The following is an 11,961-nucleotide window of genomic DNA, read 5'->3' as shown; positions in this document are numbered from 1 at the left end:
GACGATTTTGCACAACGTAAGGCTCGTAAAATGGCCTTCTTCTAATGGCCTAATTCACGCATATTGGGGATTGTATGCATATGAATTATTTTATTTGGTTTCTGGACGGTTAAATAAGTTAGGCTACATTAAGTTTTGTTTCTGCGCAGTGCGAGTTTATAAGCAAGCTATCTACGCTTGCAGTTTCAGCAGAGGGTTGAAGAGGCGCATTGAGTGTTCCCATAATTCCATGCGAGTTGATGTAAATGCAGTAATATTAGATTACCCTGGCCTGCAGGCTGTTAATAAAATTATATTTTAATATTTTCACATGTAATGGATATGTAGTCGTGTGTTTTTTATTTTAAATTGTAATCTGTAACTAAACTACTTCGGTGCCTCAGGCCCTTTGCATAAACAATTGAAGTCACCCTTAATGTGTATTGCATGTATCAGAGGTAATCAATCCTGGGCCAATGGTAAATGGTATAAAATTCTAGTAGCGCTCTCTCATTTGACCGTCCATTGGCTTGTTACGCCACTGGGAGTAAGTCCTAGAAATGTTCAAACCTCGTGACTAAAATGTGCTTTCTACATGCAGGTGTTTTATTGTGTGAAATGAACAAGTAATTTATTTTTCATATCAGAGAATTGCGCCTAAAATAGTCCTTGAAAAATATGTGATTTGATTTGATAAGTCAGATTAAGAAAATATGGGAACCTTGAATATGCTTTATGCTTTACTATAAGAAAGCCAAAATAAAGTTTACAATAAAAGTTCAAAATAAAACCGCTTGCTTTTTACTTTTTACTTTTACTTCAAATACTTAAGTACATTAAATATCAGAAAATTACTTTTGATACTTAAGTACAGTATATATCAGATACTTTAAGACTTTTACTTAAGCAATATTCTAAAAGGCAACTTTCACTTCTACCAAAGTCTTTTTCTAGTACGATACTTGTACTTTTACTCAAGTATTGCTTTCTAGTACTTTATACAACACTGCATGATAGTCAATACATTTAAATTGTCACATTCACTTACATAAAAAACATTCCCCTACAACACACACACACACGCATACCGAAAGACCTAGCCAACCTGCTTCCCTCTAGAGTAAACGTCCTACCACTTACGGTACAGCTCCAACCAATGACTCAACCAGCTAATTCTGCTCAGCACAACTAGTTCAGCCATCAGCTAAGTAGCGAAATCACCTGGGTTACGTAAGTGCACAGATAGAATCAATATATAGTAGGACTTATAGTAGGACTTTTTTAAGTCAGAGTTTTTCTGAATTTCCTTAGATATCTCTGAGGGGACTATCGTAGTCAGTGTGTCAGACAGTGTATGTGTGTCAGTGGAGTCTCTCTCTCTCTCTCTCTCTCTCTCTCTCTCTGTGTGTGTGTGTGTGTGTGTGTGTGTGTGTGTGTGAGGGCGAGCATAGCCGTGCAGGTTGAGCTGGAAGGCACATCAGTCACAACCTGATGGAAGAGTGCAGTTCTGTTTATTCCTGGAGGGCACAGGGAAAGATGAACTGAGGGACCTATCACAGATGTAATACTGCAAACCTCCTGGGATATGCACATAAACACGTGCACACACACACACACACACACACACACACACACACACACTGTGCTGAGATACACAAGAACCAATTGCAGATACATAGACAGGAAATAACACATGCATACCTCTCTCTACACCCCCCCATCTCCCTGGTGGATAAATCAGTCCTTTCATGCTGTCTCAGTGACCCCCGTTCTGACTGTTTATATAACAGAAGAAAAGCGGTCTCCCTTTCATTTCTGATGGCCAATGGTGTTTTGCTTTTAATGTTAACTAACTCCTGCCGTTGATATTAGATTTTTGTTGTCTTCAGCCCAAGAGCCACTGGAAAGACAGGCAGATGTGATTGAATACTTCCCTTCTCCAGGTTAATTGCCATATAGCTTAAGTGAGACTAAACGTAAAAATATGATGTAAATAAGATGCCGAGGTTTAATGGAGAAGGCTGTGGAAAACAGCCACCGATGTGAGTAGGCTACGTGACGAGAGATTTTAAGAGTCATTTTGTTATTGGTGGAGAAAGGGGGTGCGAGCGAGAGAGAGAAAGACAGCAGGAGAGAGAAAGGGAGAGAGAGATAACAGCGCTAGTCCAATTCCTCGGCTGTTTGACTCAGTTCTTGTCATTGCAGACAGACAGACACGGCGCGGAGAAGGAGCTCCAAACACCGATCTTTCACAGACTGACACCAAAAAAGGTAAAATGTGTACTTATAGGTTATAGTTAATAAGAGAACACAGCCAGTTGACTGAGTTGGACAGAATATGAAACAGGGTGCTATTTTAGCATTGGACACACCACTGTTCCTTGCTTGATCCAGTTCATTCCACATTTATAGCCTAGGCTATGTGTGAGCGTGACAGCCGAACCAACACTTGTCAACACATTCCACAAAACGGAGAAATGTGCTGTCAAAATATTTAACAGTGCCAAAAACACATCTGCTTGGAAAGGTTTAGGCTATAACTACAAGGATGTTACGGTTTGTGTTAATTCGTGTGTGTGAATTTGAGGAAGCGCGCGTCGGCTCATTTGAAATTCTCATTTATGCAACGCATGTGAAGTCTTAAATAGCGTTTAACCCACGTAAGAGGCGTAAAATGACTGATTTGAAAGCTTATTAAAGTGTCGGAGTTGTGAATGGCAGTTATTGAAAGTGTCCTCCACATAGGAGAAACGTCGGACTTATGGAATGGGCGACCACTTTGAGGGCATGAGACATTGAGGTAAAGGAGCGCGGAGACCGGCCAGGGCTCTCGCCACACGACTGAGCTCCTTTCAGGCAAATGGTAGTGCACGCACTTCCGTCTCTCACCTTTAAAAGAGATTCGTGGGGTAGGGGCAACGATAGGGTAGGGTGCCCGATGCAAATATTTCACCTGCCGCATGCGCGTGTGTGTGGATCAGCGGACCCCATAATGCATGTGATTGGCTTTTGTGTCGCTCCAGACGCGGGGTGTAATTGCAACGGTTTATTATAACACGGACAAGTCAAGTCGTCTAAACAAGTGCAAAACTGACGGGTGTCAGACTATCATACTTGCGGCTTTTGGTGTCTGGTATTTCCCCCTCGTCGGTAAGTCAATGAAGCGATTGTTCAATTATGAGGATATTCTGCTGTGTGCGTGAGAGAGTGTATGGCTGGTGTGTTTGGCTTGTGTTTGTGCGGACGTGTGTGTGCATGCATTTGCTGCGGGAGGAGGATAGAAAGCTGTATGCATTCATGTGTTTGTTTCTATGGGTGCCTACGTGTTGTTCATCATTCATCATCATTCGTGTGTTTATGAATGTATAGTCATTGTGTGCAGCTTACCTGTGGTTTACGTGTGTCTGTTTGTCCTTTGATGTGCGCGGTGACTGTCTGACGCGGCACTCACAGGCATCCTTTAATGTAATCCCCAGAAGCTTGAATCTAATTCTCGGTGGAAATAACTTGCAAGGGTTCTCTGCATAGAGATGTGCATCAGAAATGTACACATTCCCTCTGATGGCGTGCATCTCGATATATATTATTCAACATTTCCTTTTACCCACCAGACATAAAAAGTGTTGAATCTATATATATTTTCTGCCCTCTCATTGCTGAACATAAGGTGTGGATGTATATGTATGTATTCATGAGTGTGTGTGTGTGTTTGAAGAGATTTGTGTTTTATGAACCTGTTGCCTTGTCATATCGAGATAGATATTACAAGGCAAGCCTAGTCAGTAGCGAATTTGACCCTGAAGTTTTTCAGGACCTGCAAGACCCGTGCCAGATCATTCCCAGACCCGTGCCAGGTCATTCCCAGATTCGTGGGTTTGTTGTTGTTTGTAATGAAAAACAATGCCTCCCCATCCACAAATATCTCCTTCAGTATTTCTCAGCACATTTATGTGTAGGGGGAATAAACACAGTCTCCAGTCATAACATTAGGTGCTCATACTGCCGCCTGCGTGGACATGTTTTACAGACACAGAGAGCCATTACAGAATATGTACTCCCTTTGCTCTGTGTCCTAGGACAACTGTACCAACCCACACTCCTGATTGAATCGGTGTGATTTGCCATTGGAGTGTGTGTGTGTGTGTGTGTGTGTGTGTGTGTGTGCATGTGCATGTGCTCTCATGAGGTTTTTAGATCTCATTCACGTTGGGCATATAGGGGAGGCTGTAGAGTTAAAATAGGGCATAGGAGACGTAACCGAAGCCGGCGATGCTTAGTTTCCTCACATTTGATTTAACTGGAGCTGTGTTAGCAATAAGCTTGTTATTGTTTGTGCCAAGACGTGCTTGAATGTACACCCTAGGAGAATAGGAAGGCAGAGAAGTTGTGCTAAAGAGAATATGAGACAAACACACAGGTAAACACACACACACACGCACATACATACATACATACATACAAACATACACACACACACACACACACACACAAACATACACGCACAAACATACATGCACACTCACCACATCACACACTACACACCACATATGGTGAGAGAGAGAGAGAGAGGAGATGGTGTGTGGATGGAGTGGGTGGAGATGTTGAGATAGACATGGACATTGACTCAGTGACTTATGTCTGCAGTTAAAAAAGTGCACAGTGGAAGACAGGAAGTCCTGATTGAGTGGCAGTGATGCGCTGACAGTTCGTGCTCGCTGATTGCCAGGGATGTACATTATCTGTACTACAGTGGACAGAGGAGGACCAAGAAGGGACGACGACAGGGAGATGGGGAGGGTATGTGTGAAAGATTGTGACAAGGCAAGTGGAGAAGGAGATGGAGAGAGAGAGAGAGAGAGAGAGAGAGAGAGAGAGAGAGAGAGACGGGGAAAGTGGAATAGATGGTGATGCGAGTGTGATGCGAGTGTGATACGAGACGCTGGACTGACCATAACAAAATAATCAGTGGTCCTCGTTCAACAGAAGCAGCCATTCCGTGGCAGCTTTGATCTGAAGCTAAAGGCTTAGAATATCCATGTAATTGAGGTGGTGATTATTTTAAAGCACCACCATCTTTGCTGGCTCCCTCTGTGAAGTTCCCAGGCCCCTTTTTCTCTTCCCCTAGAAAGACGTGTGTGTTCCCCATGGACACTCATTTAAGAAAGTAATCATTAAAAATGATGCAGACTTGCCTTGGGCCCTGGTGGGGTGGGGGGAAAAAATCAGATTGACGTCTTACCTCCCCAGAGGATGCTCTCTTTATGAGAGAGAGAGAGAGAGAGAGATACCCTTTGGATATCCAGCAGTCACACTATAGATGGATTTTTGGTGCGTCACTGTCATTGACATGACACCCCCCCCCCCACACACACACACATATAGGGTATACGGAGACAAAGAAAGTCACCCCTTTTTTCCTGTGAGATACCCCATTTGGAGGATGGAATCTGGCAGCCGCGTTCTTGCGGGCATAAATTAAAAGCATTTCAAATTGGGTTATAGGCATACTCCACCTTTGAGCTCTCCAATTAGGTAAGTTGGCAATATGAGCTCCCCCACAGGGTTGTCTCATTTGGAGAGGGGAGTGTTTAAAGTGTGAGCTGCGCACAGCGGTAGCGGCAGCAGTGACAGTCCTCCAGGGCTTATCGTTTAGGGAAAACAGAGAGAGCGGTGAAGGCAAGGCCTCCCTAGAAAGATGCCTATTGGATGAGTGTGTCTATATTTTAATGGTTGGGTTGTAAGGCAGGTTTCCTTTGGTGTTTTTCAGCCTTCCTTGTCTAGTGGGGCTTGTGGGAAGAAGATGAAAAACAGCCATGCCAAACTCAGGCTGCTGGGGATGGACGTTTGGGACTGTTGGACAGAGTGTGATGGAACAGGTGATTGCGAAAGCCCTGTTGCCAGGTGGCTTTCCTTTCCCATGCATTCCTATTCTCTTTCTGTCCCTTGGGCTCTCACTCTATCCATCGCTACCCATGTCTGTATGTGTCCCTGTGTCTCGCTGGGAATCAGGATTAAATGAATCTGATGATTGAGGCATAATCTGCTCGGTTGGAGACGCCAGGAAAGGCGGCAAGGGTGAAAAAGCTGGTATTACTAAACTCCGCTACCATATTTTTGTTTGTGTGTGTGGCCTGGAGCACACACATGTGTGTGTGTGTGTGTGTGTGTGTGTGTGTGTGTGTGTGTGTGTGTGGTCAGAGGAGAACGACTGATGTCGATAAGCTCAACCCCTGATGACACAGAGAGTCCGACAGGAACTGTGGAAAATCCTATTGTAAATTTGCCTACTCCACAAAGATAATTGGCTTATTCCTGTGTTAAATTGGCCTGTCCTACAGGACGCTGAGCGAGCGGGCTTAACACCGCCCGCTGCAGACACAGTCTCTGGGCCTCTGCTTCCCTGGGACTTAACTGGTATTACACACTGAATTACTGTATGACAATGATGGACTGATAGCCACTGAGCAGCTCTCGCCGTCACACTGCCGCGCATCAAAGCCATGGAGCAGACCAGATCCACTGTGGACAGCAGTCTTGACATGTCGGACGTGAAGCCCTCGGCTAGAGGTGCCATGGATCGAAGGGTCAGCTCCACATTTTGGGGAGAGGGAAGGACCTGTAGGCCTTGGGATAAATGAGCTTTCCACAATGCAATTGCTTTTTATGCTAATTTTTCATTGTGGGAGAAAAATCCTTTCCATCATTCTGAGAATTCCGAATTCCTGCCTGTGGCATTCCCCAGGAATAAAAGCCCCTGATCATGTACTCCTAAGGCTGGGATTTAGGGGCTCAAAATTCACCAAGGTGGGGATCCAGCGAAAGATAATATTTTTCTCTGAAAACTCATAGACACATCAGAGAGCAGTGCCTGATTTCAAACACAGACTTGAACAATACATTCAGATTTGCAGAGGAATGGGAATCTTGTCGTTCTGCATACCTAAATCATTATCTTGACATCAAAAGCACCAGGCAGACTTTGGTTCTTCACTTTGAAGATTTCCCTTTTTTTTGTTTTGCATCAGTGTGATGCCCAAAGGACACACGCTGGAAGTGTGTTTGAGTTTTTATCACACACTTTTTAACCTCCTAAATGTCGGGTAACCTTGGGAACAATGGCTTATTGGCTATGGCCAAAGGCATACGCTGTAGTCGTTTGAAAAATCTGACGGCACTGGGACTCATGTTCTGAAGGTTCACCATGAACACTGGGGATCTGAAGACGGATGAATCGTCAGGGGAAGGTGTTTGTCTCCGTCGGGAACATTAGACAGCGGGAAACATTAATTGACCAAAAACTGTCTCATTAGGGTGTTTCATGTAAAAAGTGAAGGAACGAGAGTGAAAGATTTTTTCAGGCAAAAATTTTGTGCCGAAGAATTTTGTGGACTTGTGAAAAAAAAACGCATAGAAAAATACAGACAATCAAACCACTAAACAAACAACAAAACAAAATAAAAGGCAAAAAATGTCAAAGCGCAAATCCTCTTACTGTGGCTGAGTGGAAAGAGACTGGTTTGTGTTTGTGTTTTTGAGTGTGTATGAGGGTACACTACCGTATGTGTGTTTTTCAGTTAGGGAGTATGCATATTCTAGAGTAAAATGAGGACATGTCCCATAGTGTTGCTGTGCTTATGAGAGCGAGGATACTCTTGTATGTATCTGTTTATTATTCTGTGTGTCTGCGTGATGTCTGGGAATGTGTGAAAGGCGAGTAAAACACACACACACACACACACACACAAACACACACACACAGACCACTAAAATGCTACCAATCTTGCTGTGAGTGTTTCTTACCTGTTCAAATGGTTGTTAGAATAATACGACAGGTTAATAAGGTGGGGGATGCCTCTCTGTGTGGGGGAGGGGGGGGTATGTGTGTGTGTATGCATGCCAGGTTCATCAGTACGCAATTAATGTAGTGTGTGTGTGTGTGTTTGGGGGGCTTATGTGTGTGTATGCATGCCAGGTTCATCAGTACGTAATTAATGTAGTGTGGCTAAGTTGTCATGCAGTAGTGATATTTCAGTGGTGCGCATGCTTGAGGAACCCTTTTGATGAATGGGCAATTAGGGCGAGCCTCCTTATGCCTGATTCTGGAGTGATCTCTTCTTAATGGCACTCCTGCTTCTTTGATAAAACACAAAATGTATCATCAATACCAGGTCCACTGAATGCTGAGCTAGCTATTGTAATTGTAATAGCATGTTTGTTTGTGTGTGTGTGTGTGTGTGTGTGTGTGTGTGTGTGTGTGTGTGTGTGTGTGTGTGTGTGTGTGTGCGCGTGTGCGTGTGCGTGTGCGTGCACGTGTGCGTGTGTGTGTAGGGAGTACTTATTCATGGTTTTGCATAGAGCATGGTATATAGAGTGCAATATGTTGTGTGAGCAAATGGTATTGCTAATGCAGTTTCTTAGACGGCAAAAGGATTTGTTTTTGTTTTGATTCCCCCATCTCTTCGCATGTTAATCCTTTTTTATCTTCCATTCCATGTCTGTTTTGCAATGTTTGTGTTGTGTTGAAGATATCTTTCATGTACTTCTTTAATCAGGCAGGAATGATAAAAAAAAAAAGCAAACGCAATTCTTGTTTCTGTTTTTTAATGCTTTAATTAGGGAATTCCAGTTTATACATTATTGATTATTCCACTCAAAAATGCAATATTGTGCTGTCCTGGCATTTGTAGACCTCATATTTCGATGTGCTCAGTGAAAACATTTTTTTACAAGGATTCATTTGGCTGGTTTGCTTTTTGCGAATAAGCGCAGTTTGAAATGATATTGAATTGGGATTGGATCAAGCATGGTTGGTGGTGTTTCCTGCTCATTGGCCAGTCATGTGCTTGGCAGGCTAAGTGCATTTCAGCACCTCAGTTTCCACCAATGAATGTTCCTTGTGGAAATCTGAGAGGTAGTCTAATAGGCAATACCAGAAATTGTATTATGTTCAAAGACATGGGGTCTCTACTTAAAAAAAATATGTTTTTAATAAAAAATTCATGAAATGCATAGCAATAGTATGAACATTGCACTTGTTATGTAAATTTGTTGTCAAAGAATGGTCGCACTCCAAAAATCTTTCTTTCTTGCTGGTTTATTCTATTAGCAACAGGGGTAAAAGAACAAACATTTCGGCCTTATGGCCTTCGTCAGTGTGAAACGTGTGTGAACCGAAACATTTGTTCTTTTACCCCTGTTGCTAATGGAATAAACCAGCAAGAAAGAAAGATTTTTGGAGTGCGACCATTCTTTGATTTTCTGTGAGTTTTCTGGATCACGCACCCACAAGAAAACAGGGAGAGCGGAAAAGGACTCTTATCATGTAAATTTGTTGTAAAAGGCGTTAAGTTTAGGTTTAGAGTTATTAACATGTAATAACAGAGTTATGTGAGAGCAGTATGCATTAGTTCTGTATAAGGGCATATAATATAATGTGGGATCAGAACATGTCATCTCATATTACCACACATATTGTCTGTAATTTAATTTGTGAGTTTTTAAAGGGACAAATGTTACAAGAGTTTAAACCGAGGCATTATGAACACCAGAGCAATGGAACCAGCTGGTCGCGCTGCCAAAGCAGCCTACCCACCAGGCAACATGGACCTCCTGATGCGCTGACTAGATACAGCTTAGCAATCGACTCTTGCATCCTGGCCTCTAAATACAGATTAAATTCTGCTGTTGCATTTTAGATCTCTTTGATTGAGTGCATCTGTTGTGGCATCTCTTAGTCTCTGATAAGGCCATCCCAAATGGTATTACCCACTGCCATCTGAATGAGACTTCTGATACTCCATACATGCCTCATGCTTCAAAGGAAAGGTTGGCTGAAGGTGTGACCTTATTCTCATCCGAAGGTCTTTGCAGTGATTGATTGTAGCCTCACCGTGGCGACCTGGTGCTGACCTAATCATAGGGAGTGACTGTTGACTGTGAGTGACTGTTGTTTTGTTTTCCCCGGTCTCTTTGTACTTGAGTTATTTACAATCGATATGACAAGAAGATAGTATGGAGGTATTGGATGGGGCTTTCAAATTGTGTGTACCTGTATATACCGGTAAAGGTGAGAGTGTTTGTGTGTGTGTGTGTTTGGTTTTGTGCGTATGTGTGCGTATGTGTATGCGTGCGTGTACATGCCTGTGTCTATGTGTCTGTGTAAGTGTGTGTGTGTATGTGTGTGTGTCTGAGTGTGTGTGTGTTTATGTTTGTGTGTGTGTGTGTATGTGTATTTCCAGCAGCTTGGGTTCGCCAGCATTTTTGTCCCATTTCAGTGGCTGCTGACTCAGTGAGTTCGCCCGAGCACAAAGTATGGCTCTCCCTGGGATAGGACTCTGTTAATGCCTGCTATATATATGCAATGTGAATACCACATTAGTATACGAGCAGCCAAACACTTATGATGCAGCACTGTGGCTAGTTCAGCACAAAATGCCTTTCAAGCTAAATCTCCCATTACATAGTCACCTCAGAGGGCCGCCTTCAGATGATTCAAGCGAGTCTAACATGACTTTATCCTTCAAACTTATCATAATTCCACCCGCATCCCCCCCAGCCCTGTCTGGTATTGAGATGCGCAATCGATTCAGCGCTTGGTGTTATCTTTTAAAAGGCAAGGAAACTATCGGCCTTCTCCAACTTTTCAAAGTTTTGCCTGAGTGTCCTCGAGAGTCTGTGGTGGAATGTTAGGCCTTAAAACTGTTTATTTTTTTCTCTTAGAAGTAAAGGCGTACATCGTGTTTGCTGGACCTCTGCAGACCTCTGCGTTTGGTCTTTCTGGAAGGGAATTTCCTTCAGATTGAACCTCTTTCGAAGATTTGCCTTGAAATGTCCAGCGGTGTCCCCAGTGTTTGTGACTTGTGGCTCTGGTAGTGTTGAGTTCAGTGCCTCCTAGTCAGACTTAACAGCAGCAGTCACGTCCTGTTACTCCTGTAGGACGCTGATGTCCTCTACAGGCAGGCTCTGAAAAGGGGCTTTGCACTGGAGGACATGAAATCATCAGGGTCATTACACACACACACACACACACACACACAAAAACACATACACACACACACACACACACACACACACACATGTATGCACACACACACACACACACACACACACACACACGTGCATGCACACACACACACACACACACACACACACACACACACACACACACACACACACACACACACACACACACACACACACACACATGCATGCACACACACAAACACACATGCACACACACGGATACACGGACACACACACGGACACACACACAAACAAAAACACTTAAATACAAACACATGCACTTACTGTACACACTCACAAACACGCACACACTGATACACAAACACAAACACACACTGACACACAAACACTCACGACACACACACACACACACACATACTCTGTTTTCCTTCTCTCTCACCTCACGCACACTTATGCAAAGACAGAGCTGGCTGGTGATAAACGGGAAGGCGTTTCTGGCAGATGTATGAACAGATATGGGATCCTGACAGATGTGGGTGAAACGTAAGGTGTTTCTGTCATGTTCTGTCGTGTGAAAGCCCCCCCTCCTCCTTTCCACCCCCCCAGTCCCCCAGCGGTACTGTTAAAAGCACTAGTGACACTAGGCCATGGCTGTCATCACCAGGAGCTAAGTGTGAAGCACAGCACATAAGAATGAGAAGGAGGGGAGGAGTGAAAAATAAAGGACAGCAAAAAAAGAGGAGAGGAGGCGGAAGGGTGAGCAGGGATAGATTTTTCTGACAGCCTGTTTGAGTTTGGGTTTAGGGTCAGACGTGTGTGACATTGAGAGCGGCAGTGATAGAAAGGCACCAGAAGGGAGTGAGAAGGTGTGAGTGATGCCTGTGTGTGTCTCTGTGTGTGCGTATGTCTGTGTTTTTGTGTGTCACAGCATTCATGACTGACTGTGTCTGTGTGTGCAGAGTTTATAACAGGGTACATGTGTGTGTGTGTGTGTGTGTG

At 43.7% G+C, this 11,961-nt stretch overlaps 1 protein-coding gene across 1 annotated transcript in view; it reads left to right on the top strand.

Annotated features, from left to right (window-relative positions):
• Positions 1 to 1,843: 1,843 nt before the first annotated feature.
• Positions 1,844 to 11,961, top strand: part of LOC125301844 — a 106,846-nt gene continuing 96,728 nt past the window's right edge. The window contains 2 exon segments of the mRNA XM_048254652.1: positions 1,844 to 1,922; positions 2,185 to 2,250. The gene's annotated coding sequence lies outside the window, so the exon portion shown is untranslated.

This window comes from Alosa alosa, chromosome 1, assembly GCF_017589495.1.
Source record: "Alosa alosa isolate M-15738 ecotype Scorff River chromosome 1, AALO_Geno_1.1, whole genome shotgun sequence".
Classification (NCBI taxonomy): Eukaryota; Metazoa; Chordata; class Actinopteri; order Clupeiformes; family Clupeidae; genus Alosa; species Alosa alosa.
The sequence above is the reverse complement of the archived record's forward strand: the minus strand, read 5'-3'. Positions and strand labels throughout refer to the sequence as shown.